Source organism: Pristiophorus japonicus, unplaced genomic scaffold, assembly GCF_044704955.1.
Source record: "Pristiophorus japonicus isolate sPriJap1 unplaced genomic scaffold, sPriJap1.hap1 HAP1_SCAFFOLD_37, whole genome shotgun sequence".
NCBI classification, from domain to species: Eukaryota; Metazoa; Chordata; class Chondrichthyes; family Pristiophoridae; genus Pristiophorus; species Pristiophorus japonicus.
In genome coordinates, this window is record NW_027253543.1 from 4,715,333 (window position 1) to 4,728,621 (window position 13,289).

The window sequence follows — 13,289 nt, forward strand, 5'->3', positions numbered from 1 at the left end:
TCAAACAGGAAAATAAATCAATCCGGGAGGCCAAGCTGCCTGGTCTGATTAAAAGGCCCTATATTTCAGGCATGTTATAGTCTTCTGGCCTCAACATTAGGTTCAGCGTATCGGATCGTAAGCATCACTCCCATTGTCTGATAATGGCGTTGACACCTATATTTTAGGCATTTTATAGGCTTCTGGCCTCAGCATTAGCTTGAACATATGGGATCATAAGGACCGCTCCCATTGTCAGATAACGGTTCTGCCGTTCCCACTAACACCATTTCTGGACGATTCTTTGTTACCTTATTCCCCGATCACCACCCACTTCGCCGTTTCCCCGTTGTGCCATGTATTATTTAATCACTGCTGCGTTCCACTGTATCACAGCCATTCTCTTTTGTCCTTTCACGCTGCCTATATTTTCCAGGCGCTGATTTTGTTGAAAAAATCAGGAATCTTTAACTTTTCCCTAAAACATCTGAATGATTATCCGATTGAACGTGAAAACGTGAAAATTTACTTTTTGTCGGGTTGGTTTTACTTCCCTCCCTCCTTCCTGCCTGTCTACCAACTGTGGCTTCAATAACCTTCGCAGACCCGCGTGGTCCTCAGCCCCACGTTTATTCACACACAGCACAATTGCATTCAAGAATGACAGAAATCCCACTTTTTTATTTTAAAACGGAACTGCTGTAAGTCAAGGGTCATTCTGCATCTGTACAAGAGGGGTGTGCTTGCAGTCCCGGATCATTTGGTGTCTGTTTAAACGGGATGGTTGTCAGTTCCGGTTCATAATTTGCTCTTTAAAGACGTATTTTATCATAATGCCGGATCATCCTGTATAGTTTTAAAAAGAATGTGATTTCAGCTGCGATGGCCGAATTGTAAAACTGTTGTGTTTCAAGCTACATTGACGTTGCCTGTGCCCGTGCGCATCCATATCGCAGCGCATCTATTCATTACTCGAAATATGCTCATGTTTTTCGAAATCCACTCCTTGATATAACCCTTGTCCCAAATTTACTCTCAATATAAAAAAACAACAAATGTTGCGCCAACGGCAGCGGCCGCTTTCTCGAATGGATTAAGCATCTGACTTCGGTTGCAACCGCGATGCTATCAGAAGATTGCAGGTTCGAGTCTTGCCACGGTCAACTTACTTGCCGTGTGAAATTTTATATTTATTATTTTGATTCTGCCTCAAAACGAACCATCTCGTACAGTCACTCACCTGATGTAAAGGAAGGCTGTTTGCTTTAAGAAACTAATGGCACATTTTCATCACTGCCGATCTGGTTGCGTGGGCAGAGCAGGCGGTGAAGTAGACTTTCTTGCACATTATTTCCGTTTGGATGCAAAAAGGAGTGGATAGATGTCTGACGTTGCTGTAAGTAGGAGACGAGGTGGCCGAGAGGTCCAGGCGATGGACTGCTAATCCAGTGTGCTCGCAATCTCGTCATTATTGTGTTAAACATTTGACCCCTCTCGTATTTTTGTGAATCACATTTAACCTCATTGCCAAATTCAACTTTTTACTGACAAGGGTGCAGCTCTTTGGTAATGTATTGTCTCAAATTAATAATATATTCATCAAAGGGAAAACATTAGCAGGACTATGGAGAGTGGGACTCATCAGATAGGTCTCTGAGAGTCAGCACAGGCACGATGGGCCGAATAGTAAACTACCGTCACAATCTTAGAGCTACGGTTTTCGTTGTTGGCGGCTCGTTAGTCTAGGGGTATGATTCTCGCTTTGGTATTTTCAAAATTGACATGCGAGAGGTCCCGCGTTCAAATCCCGGACGAGCCCTGCCGACCTTTAGTCAAAGAAACGCTTCTGAGCCCGTCGACAAATGAGAAAAGAGACATATTTCAAATGTGTGATTTCGCTCCGTTGTTCCCACATCGTCCAAATCCTGGAGTTTCCCAGGAGCAAAGTGAAACTCACCGAACTGTGTAAAATTAAATTATCTCAGATGGACTCGGCTCTGTGTCTCATTGGACAACCTAAACCCGTGTTTGGTTCCGGCCAATCCTTGATCAATATATCTTAATTTCCGCATGCATGAGCTCACCTCCATTGGGATAAGCATACATTCAGCGTCAATCTCCACTTCAACGTGAAAGATACTCTGCCCTGAATATGAGTGCGTCCTGTTTCTCTCGCGCCGAAAAGATGTGAGAAGCTGGCTTTTGAATTAGTCCCTTGGCTTCCGAATTCAAACCAAACAGGAAATCAATCCGGGGTGGCCAAGCTGCCTGGTCTAATTAAAACGCGTTCACAACCTATATTTCAGGCATGTTATAGTCTTCTGCCCTCAACATTAGGTTCAGCGTATCGTATCATAAGCACTGCTGTTCCCACAAACACCTCCTGTGGACCATCCTTTGTTACTTTATTGCCCGCTTACCACCCACTTTGCCTTTTTCGCATTGTGTCATTTATTATTCAATCACTCCTACGCTCCACTGTATCACAGACTTTCCCTTTTGTCCTTCCTCGCTGCCTATTTTATCTAGGCGCTATTTTTGTTGAAAAAATCTGTAAACTTTACATTTTTACGAAAATATCAGAATGATCATCTGACTGAACGTGAACCCGGGCTCTTCATCCACAGAATCTGCACGACTTGCTGAGTTTTACAGAATACTCTGTTTTTGTTCATTCTGTTTCCGCATCCCTTTTAAGGTGATGTGCTGATGGTCTGGGTCATTCTCTGTCTCTCTAAAATGGTGTGCGATCAGTGCCGGTTCGTTCTGTGTCTGTTTAAAAGGGATGTGCTGTCTGTCCCGAATTTCAATTTCAAATTTCAAAAACTGCCTTTGGAGGGTGCACGAATTTTAGTTTGTTTGTGTGTTTGTGTAAGCGAGAGAGTGTGTGCTAACATGCTGCGCGATCTTACTGTGCATTTCATGTCATGGGGGAAAAAAGGCATTATTTGCAACTTGAAGCCACACTGATTTGATTGAACACGCATTGGAGGACTGCCTGGCAGGAGAAGAATCTGCTGTGGGAATTTGCTATTCCACATCTGAAAGAAGGCAAATGACATGAGTTAGAAACAGCGATTTTAGCGAAAGCTTGCATATGGGCTGTGTGGCATGATGACCTCCTTCCCCCTTATTTTCAAATAGAAATCAAATCAAGACAAGACAAGACATGACTGACTGACTTTATTTGGGTATATATATATTTCAATATTTATATATATGTATATTTATATACATTCCCTACTTGCTAACTTTCACAATAAATGTGCTTTTTCTGTTCTGCTCTGGGCTCTATTACATTTGACCTCTTTCACAACACAAGCAGCTGCTGTCAGATCCAGCAGAAAGGCACTCGCGACTTTAAAAGATCGCCTTTGTTGCCCACATCTTCCCTCGTGGCTTGTCTTCCACCATGGGCTTACTGTGTTTGGGTATTAACTGACTGCACCACCTGATTTCCAGTGGAATTCATCCAGTCACACAGCCTTCGTTTAATCAAATATATATAGATTACGAAACAGTTATTTATTTATTTAAATCAAATCAGATTTAAATTTTTGAAATAAAATTGTAAATGCATTTATTTTCTTATTATGATAAATATATATATATTTCAAATTGGCTTTTTGTCTGGGTTGGTTTTACTTCCCTCCCTGCTTTCTGCCTGTCGATCACCTGTGGCTTCAACAACCGTCCCAGCCGCGCGTGGTCTTGCGACCCACGCTCACTCACGCACAGCACATTTGCCTTCAGGAATGATAGAAATCCCACTTTATTCTTTTGAAACGGAACTGCACTCAATTATGGGTCATTCTACATGTGTAAGCGGGATGTACTTGCAGTCCCGGATCATTCAGTGTCAGTTTAAACGGGGTGGTTGCCGGTTCCGGTTTATGTGAGTAACCTTTAACATTGTTTTTGCCAATTTAAGTGTATCTAAGGGTTAAGTCATGGCAGGAGAGCTTGGTCGGGTGTTATGCTCCTCCTGTATCAGGTGGGAACTCAGGGACGACACCAGTGTCCCTGACGACTACATGTGCGGGAAGTGTATCCTCCTCAAGCTCCTGACGGTCCGCGTTACGGAGTTGGAGCTGAGGGTGGATTCACTCTGGAGCATCCACGATACTGAGAATGACGTGAGTAGCACGTGTAGAGAGTTGGTCGTACCGCAGGGAAAGGGTCCACAGCCAGATAGGGAATGGAAGACCAACAGGAAGAGCAGGGCAAGGAAGGTAGTGCAGGGGCCCCCTGTGGTCATCCCCCTGCAAAACAGATACACTGCTTTGGGTACTGTTGGGGGGGATGACTCATCAGGGGAGAGTAGCAGCAGCCATGTTTATGGCACCGTGGCTGGCTCTGCTGCACAGGAGGGCAGGAAAAAGAGTGGGAGTGCGGTAGTGATAGGGGATTCAATTGTAAGGGGAATAGGCGTTTCTGCGGCCGCAACCGAGACTCCAGGATGGTATGTTGCCTCCCTGGTGCAAGGGTCAAGGATGTCTCGGAGCGGGTGCAGGATATTATAAAAAGGGAGGGAGATCAGCCAGTTATCGTGGTGCACATTGGTACCAACGACATAGGTAAAAAAAGGGATGAGGTCCTACAAAATGAATTTAAGGAGCTAGGAGCTAAATTAAAAAGTAGGACCTCAAAAGTAGCAATCTCCCGATTGCTACCAGTGCCACGTGCTAGTCAGAGCAGGAATCGCAGGATAGCGCAGATGAATGCGTGGCTTGAGCAGTGGTGCAGCAGGGAGGGATTCAAATTCCTGGGGCATTGGAACCGGTTCTGGTGGAGGTGGGACCAGTACAAACAGGACGGTCTGCACCTGGACAGGACCGGAACCAACGTCCTAGGGGGAGTGTTTGCTAGTGCTGTTGGGGAGGAGTTAAACTAATATGGCAGGGGGATGGGAACCAATGCAGGGAGACAGAGGGAAACAAAAAGATGGCAAAAGACAGAAAGGAGTTGAGGAAAAGTGGAGGGCAGGGAAACCCAAGGCAAAGAACAAAAAGGGCCATTGTACAGCAAAATTCTAAAAGGACAAAGGGTGTTAAAATAACAAGCCTGAAGGCTTTGTGTCTTAATGCAAGGAGTATCCGCAATAAGGTGGATGAATTAACTGTGCAAATAGATGTTAACAAATAAAATGTGATTGGGATTACGGAGACGTGGCTCCAGGATGATCAGGGCTGGGAACTCAACATCCAGGGGTATTCAACATTCAGGAAAGATAGAATAAAAGGAAAAGGAGCTGGGTTGGAATTGCTGGTTAAGGAGGAGATTAAGGCAATAGTTAGGAAGGACATTAGCTTGGATGATGTGGAATCTATATGGGTAGAGCTGCAGAACACCAAAGGGCAAAAAACGTTAGTGGGAGCTGTGTACAGACCTCCAAACAGTAGTAGTGATGTTGGGGAGGGCATCAAACAGGAAATTAGGGGTGCATGCAATAAAGGTGCAGCAGTTATAATGGGTGACTCTAATATGCACATAGATTGGGTTAACCAAACTGGAAGCAATACGGTGGAGGCGGATTTCCTGGAGTGCATAAGGGATGGTTTTTTAGACCAATATGTTGAGGAACCAACTAGGGGGGAGGCCATCTTATACTGGGTGTTGTGTAATGAGAGAGGATTAATTAGCAATCTCGTTGTGCGAGGCCCCTTGGGGAAGAGTGACCATAATATGGTGGAATTCTGCATTAGGTGGAGAATGAAACAGTTAATTCAGAGACCATGGTCCAGAACTTAAAGAAGGGTAACTTTGAAGGTATGAGGCGTGAATTGGCTAGGATAGATTGGCGAATGATACTTAAGGGGTTGACTGTGGATGGGCAATGGCAGACATTTAGAGACCGCATGGATGAATTACAACAATTGTACATTCCTGTCTGGCGTAAAAATAAAAAAGGGAAGGTGGCTCAACCGTGGCTATCGAGGGAAATCAGGGATAGTATTAAAGCCAAGGAAGTGGCATACAAATTGGCCAGAAATAGCAGCGAACCTGGGGACAGGGAGAAATTTAGAACTCAGCAGAGGAGGACAAAGGGTTTGATTAGGGCAGGGAAAATGGAGTACGAGAAGAAGTTTGCGGGGAACATTAAGGCGGATTGCAAAAGTTTCTATAGGTATGTAAAGAGAAAAAGGTTAGTAAAGACAAACGTAGGTCCCCTGCAGTCAGAATCAGGGGAAGTCATAACGGGGAACAAAGAAATGGCAGACCAATTGAACAAGTACTTTGGTTCAGTATTCACTTAGGAGTATACAAACAACCTTCCGGATATAAAAGGGGTCAGAGGGTCTAGTAAGGAGGGGGAACTGAGGGAATTCTTTATTAGTCGGGAAATTGTGTTGGGGAAATTGATGGGATTGAAGGCCGATAAATCCCCAGGGCCCGATGGACTGCATCCCAGAGTACTTAAGGAGGTGGCCTTGGAAATAGCGGATGCATTGACAGTCATTTTCCAACATTCCATTGATTCTGGATCAGTTCCTATGGAGTGGAGGGTAGCCAATGTAACCCCACTTTTTAAAAAAGGAGGGAGAGAGAAAATAGGGAATTATAGACCGGTTAGCCTGACATCAGGAGTGGGTAAAATGATGGAATCAATTATTAAGGATGTCACAGCAGTTCTTCTGGAAAATGGTGACATGATAGGTCCAAGTCAGCATGGATTTGTGAAATGGAAATCATGTTTGACAAATCTTCTGGAAATTTTTGAGGATGTTTCCAGTAAAGTGGACAAAGGAGAACCAGTTGATGTGGTATATTTGGACTTTCAGAAGGCTTTCGACAAGTTCCCACACAAGAGATTAATGTGCAAATTTAAAGCACATGGGATTGGGGGTAGTGTTCTGACGTGGATTGAGAACTGGTTGTCAGACAGGAAGCAAAGAGTAGGAGTAAACGGGTACTTTTCAGAATGGCAGGCAATGACGAGTGGGGTGCCGCAAGGTTCTGTGCTGGGGCCCAAGCTGTTTACATTGTACATTAATGATTTAGACGAGGGGATTAAATGCAGTATCTCCAAATTTGCGGATGACACTAAGTTGGGTGGCAGTGTGAGCTGCGAGGAGGATGCTATTAGGCTGCAGAGTGACTTGGATAGGTTAGGTGAGTGGGCAAATGCATGGCATATGAAGTATCATGTGGATAAATGTGAGGTTATCCACTTTGGTGGTAAAAACAGAGAGACAGACTATTATCTGAATGGTGACAGATTAGGAAAAGGTAAGGTGCAACTGGACCTGGGTGTCATGGTACATCAGTCATTGAAGGTTAGCATGCAGGTACAGCAGGCGGTTAAGAAAGCAAATGGCATGTTGGCCTTCATAGCGAGGGGATTGGAATACAGGGGCAGGGAGATGTTGCTACAGTTGTACAGGGCCTTGGTGAGGCCACACCTGGAATATTGTGTACAGTTTTGGTCTCCTAACTTGAGAAAGGACATTCTTGCTATTGAGATAGTGCAGCGAATATTCACCAGACTGATTCCCGGGATGGCGGGACTGACCTATCAAGAAAGACCGGATCAACTGGGCTTGTATTCACTGGAGTTAAGAAGAATGAGAGGGGACCTCATAGAAACGTTTAAAATTCTGACGGGTTTAGACAGGTTAGATGCAGGAAGAATGTTCCCAATGTTGGGGAAGTCCAGAACCAGGGGTCACAGTCTGAGGATAAGGGGTAAGTCATTTAGGACCGAGATGAGGAGAAATTTCTTCACCCAGAGAGTGGTGAACCTGTGGAATTCTCTACCACAGAAAGTAGTTGAGGCCAATTCACTCAATATATTCAAAAGGGAGTTAGATGAAGTCCTTACTACTTGGGGGATCAAGGGTTATGGCGAGAAAGCAGGAAGTGGGTACTGAAGTTTCATGTTCAGCCATGAACTCATTGAATGGCGGTGCAGGCTAGAAGGTCTGAATGGACTGCTCCTGCACCTATTTTCTATGTTTCTATTTTAAGTGTGAGGTGATGCACTTTGGAAGGGCGAATAAGGAAATGGTATACACCTTAACCGTAGGCCACTTAATAGTGTAGATGAACAAAGGGACCTTGGAGTGCTTGTCCACAGATCCCTGAAAGTAGCAGGCCAGGTGGATGAGGTGGTTAAGAAGGCATACGGAATGCTTGCCTTTATTGGCTGAGGCATAGAATATAAGAGCAGGGAGGTTATGCTTAAATTGTATAATACTTTGGTTCGGCCACAGCTGGAGTACTGCGTGCAGTTCTGGTCGCCGTATTATAGGAAGGATGTGATTGCACTGGAGAGGGTGCAGAGGAGATTTACTGGGATGCTGCCTGGAATGGAAAATCTTAGTTATGAGGACAGATTGGATAGGCTGGGTTTGTCCTCATTGGAACAGAGGAGGTTGAGAGGAGACCTCATCGAGGTGTACAATATATTGCGAGACCTGGACACAGTAGATAGTAATTGTCTATTTCCATTGGTGGAGGGGGCTATTACGAGGGGGCATAGTTTTAAGATGGCTGGTGGAAGGTTTAGAGGGGATTTGAGGGGGGCTTCTTTACACAGAGGGTTGTGGGGATCTGGAACTCGCTGCCTGGAAGAGTGGTGGATGCAGAAACCCTCAGCACTTTTAAGAGATGGTTGGATGGGCACTTAAAGTGCAGTAACCGGCAGGGTTACAGACCGAGAGCTGGTAATTGGGATTAGACTGGATGACCTTTTGTTGGACGGAGCAAATATAATGGTAAGTACTGCAGGGAATAGAATACGGCCAGGGTGATCTCCAAGACTCGTGTCGATCGCCTGGATGGGACGAAGAGGAATTTTCCCAGATTTTTTCACCCTAAATTGGCCTGGCTTTTTATCTGGCTTTTGCCTCGCCCAGGAGATCACATGGCTCCGGTTGGGGTGGAGTGTAGAATGTTTCAGTATAAGGGGTGTCGCTGTTGTGTGAGGCGGACTGGTTGGGCTGGGTTCTCTTTGCCTTTCCGACATTGTTCATAGGTTTATATGTAACCTTCAGGGCTGCTGACCGAGGGCCGTGTGGCTCTTTGTCGGCCAGTGAGGACACGATGGGATGGAATGGCCTCCTTCTGCGCTCTAAATTTCTATGTTTCTATGTTTCTATGTTTGACCATCAGAGGAAATATCTACTAGTGGGCATACTGGTCACCATCCACACTGAGACTGAGAGATAGTCATCCAGAAGGCTCAACTGGTGAAGATATGTCTCCAGTTGAACATTCTTGATGTCTATCACTCGGCCAGTAATGTTACCACAGTTCTCCTTTGTCGCAGCATCTGAACGAGAGATGGTGGTCTTGGGGCACAGTGTCCTCCAGGCATTTGGGCTACAGCCATCAGGCTCTTCAGGTAATGCTGCGACATTCAGGAGGAATGGGCTTCAAGGCCAGTGGTCATGGATGTGATCACTTGTCATTTCAGCAGGCTCGGGGTGTGAACGGTATAATAGGACATTGTCCACTTTCAGACCCGGTGCGGGGTAAGTCAGCGTGTCTGTGGGTGATAATGACGAGGAAAGTCATGGGGTGCAGGAGGATCTCAATCTACTGGTCAGGTGGGCAGAGCAGTGGCAAATGGAATTTAATTCAGAGAAGTGTGAGGTGATGCACTTTGGGAGGGCAAATAAGGAAAGTGTATACACATTAAGCGGTAGGTCACTTAATAGTGTAGATGAACAAAGGGACCTTGGAGTGCTTGTCCACAGATCCCTGAAAGTAGCAGGCCAGGTGGGTAAGGTCGTTAAGAAGGCATACGGAATGTTTGCCTTTATTGGCCGAGGCATAGAATATAAGAGCAGGGAGGTTATGCTTAAATTGTATTATACTTTGGTTAGGCCACAGCTGGAGTGTGAGCTGCGAGGAGGATGCTATTAGGCTGCAAAGTGACTTGGATAGGTTAGGTGAGTGGGCAAATGCATGGCAGATGAAGTATAATGTGGATAAATGTGAGGTTATCCACTTTGGTGGTAAAAACAGAGAGACGGACTATTATCTGAATGGTGACAGATTAGGAAAAGGGGAGGTGCAACGAGACCTGGGTGTCATGGTACATCAGTCATTGAAGGTAGGCATGCAGGTACAGCAGGCAGTGGATCAACTGGGCTTGTATTCACTGGAGTTCAGAGGAATGAGAGGGGATCTCATAGAAACGTTTAAAATTCTGATTGGTTTAGACAGGTTAGATGCAGGAAGAATTCTCTACCACAGAAAGTTGTTGAGGCCAGTTCACTAAATATATTTAAAAATGAGTTAGATGTAGTCCTTACTACTCGGGGGATCAAGGCGTATGGCGAGAAAGCAGGATTGGGGTACTGAAGTTGCATGTTCAGCCATGAACTCATTGAATGGCGGTGCAGGCTCGAAGGGCCGAATGGCCTACTCCTGCACCTATTTTCTATGTTTCTATGTTTCTATGATCACTTTATCATGTCTGTCCTGGTCACTTCAGCTGCCGTTCTCATCCTCCTCGGCTACTTGGTTAGTCGCCAGCAGTGTGTGGAGAATGCCCGACTGAAGATCAGCTCCCTTGGAAGCTGTTCCCTCTTAAGCCCCTCTTCATTCTTCAACTGACGGCAATTTCAAGCCGCCTGGTTGTCTCTCGTGTCTTGTGGGGAGGGAAGTGAATGGATTCTCCTCGTTCCGGGTTGTCTTTGGGTTACAACAAGCTGAGTTCTGGAGTGTGCTAAAAGTTCACACAGCACGGGAGCCGGGGATGGAGGGGAAAACCATTTTCCCAGACACATTGTGCCGATGCATCCCGATAATTAAATCCACATCCCCTGTCACCCCCCCACACCATCCCCCAACCCTCCCCCCTTCAGCCTGTTAATGTTTAGGAGCTGATGTTCCAGCCGAGCATTGCTGACTCTGTAATTCAATTCCCATCCACTAAGTATGGCTCGGCCTAAAGAAAAGGCAAATTAAAGGGTGTGACAGTTAACACAAGATTGAGGACGGTCTCCGTGCGAGCCGGAACGACACAGAAGGGGGAACTCAGGACAACTCACCGAGCGGTTTCAAGTCATTGCCGAATGTTGTCTGCAGCACAGACTGGATGGAGCAGCAGGTCTTTTCCTGTCCGTCATTTCTGTTTCAAGTCAATTTATTTCAACAACTTAAATGTGAGAAGTTTAACATCTGGAAATAAATGTGCAATGGAGGTTAACAAACTTACTGTGTGTTTCCTGATTTGTGGGGTTAAATAGCTGGTTAGAGATCAATTCAGTACTTTTGTAGTGCAGTCACTGTTGTAATGTAGGAAGCACGGCAGCCAATTTGTGCACAGCAAGTTCCCACAAACAGCAATGTGATAATGACCAGATAATGAGGGTGCAGAATTCCTAAAATGCATTCCAGAGAACTTTTTTTAGCCAGTATGCAGCCAGTATGGGGAGGGGTTAAACTAATATGGCAGGGGGATGGGAACCTATGCAGGGAAACAGAGGGAAGAAGAATGGGGGCAGAAGCAAAAGATAGAAAGAAGAAAAGTAAAAGTGGAGGGCAGATAAACCCAAGGCAAAAATCAAAAAGGGCCACATTACAGCAAAGTTCTAAATGGGCAAAGTGTGTTAAAAAGACAAGCCTGAAGGCTCTGTGCCTAAATGCGAGGAGTATTCGTAATAAGGTGGATGAATTAACTGCGCAGATAGCAGTTAACGGGTATGATGTAATTGGCATCACGGAGACATGGCTCCAGGGTGACCAAGGCTGGGAACTCAACATCCGTGGGTATTCAGCATTCAGGACGGATAGACAGAAAGTAAAAGTAGGTGGGGTGGCGTTGCTGGTTAAAGAGGAAATTAACGCAATTGTAAGGAAGGACATTAGCCTGGATGATGTGGAATCTGTCTGGGTGGAGCTGCGGAATACCAAAGGGCAGAAAACACTAGTGGGAATTGTGTACAGACCACCAAACAGTAGTAGTGAGGTTAGGGACAGCATCAAACAAGAAATTAGGGATGTGTGCAATAAAGGTATAGCAGTAATCATGGGCAACTTTAATCTATATATAGATTGGGTTAACCAAACCGGTAGCAATGCGGTGGAGGAGGATTTCCTGGAGTGTATTCGGGATGGTTTTCTGGACCAATATTGCAGATTACACTAAGCTGGGTGGCGGTGCGAGCTGTGAGGAGGACACGAAGAGGCTGCAGGATGATTTGGACAGGTTCGGTGAGTGGGCAGATGCATGGCAGATGCAGTATAATGTGAATAAATGTGAGGTTATCCACTTTGGGGGCAAAAACACGAAGGTAGAATATTATCTGAATAGGGGCAGATTTGAAAAGGGGAGGTGCAACGAGACCTGGGTGTCATGGTACATCAGTCATTGAAAGTTAGCATGCAGGTTCAGCAGGCGGTGAAGAAGGCAAATGGCATGTTGGCCTTCATAGCTCGGGGTTTTGCGTATAGGAGCAGGGAGGTCTTACTGCAATTGTACAGGACCTTAGTGAGGCCTCACCTGGAATATTGTTTTCAGTTTTGGTCTCCTAATCGGAGGAAGGACGTTCTTGCTATTGAGGGAGTGCAGCGAAGGTTCACCAGACTGATTCCCTGGATGGCAGGACTGACATATGAGGAGAGGCTGGATTGACTGGGCCTGTATTCATTGGAGTTTTGAAGGATGAGAGGGTATCTCATAGAAACGTATAAAATTCTGACGGGACTGGACATGTTAGATGCAGGAAGAATGTTCCCGATGTTGGGGAAGTCCAGAACCAGGGAACATAGTCTAAGGATAAGGGGTAGGCCATTTAGGACTGAGATGAGGAGAAACCTCTTCACTCAGAGAGTTGTTAACCTGTGGAATTCACTACCACAGAGAGTTGTTGATGCCAGTTCATTGGATATATTCAAGAGGGAGTTAGATGTGGCCCTTACGGCTAAAAGGATCGAGGGGTATGGAGAGAAAGCAGGAAAGGGGTACTGAGGTTAATGATCAGTTATGAACTCATTGAATGGCGGTGCAGGCTCGAAGGGCCGAATGGCCTACTCCTGCACCTATTTTCTATGTTTCTTTGGCCAGGGACTCCCAGGTGTCAGTGGGGATGTCGCACTTTATCAGGGAGGCTTTGAGGGTGTCCTTGTAACGTTTACTTTGCCCGCCTTTGGCTCGTTTGCTGTGGACGAGTTCCGAGTAGAGCGCTTGCTTTGGGGTCTCGCGTCTGGCATGTGAACTATCTGGCCTGCCCAGCGGAGCTGATAAAGTGTGGTCAGTGCTTCAATGCTGGGGATGTTGGCCTGGTCGAGGACACTAATGTTGGTGCGTCTGTCCTCCCAGGGGATTTGCAGGATCTTGTAGCGAATTGAGGTGC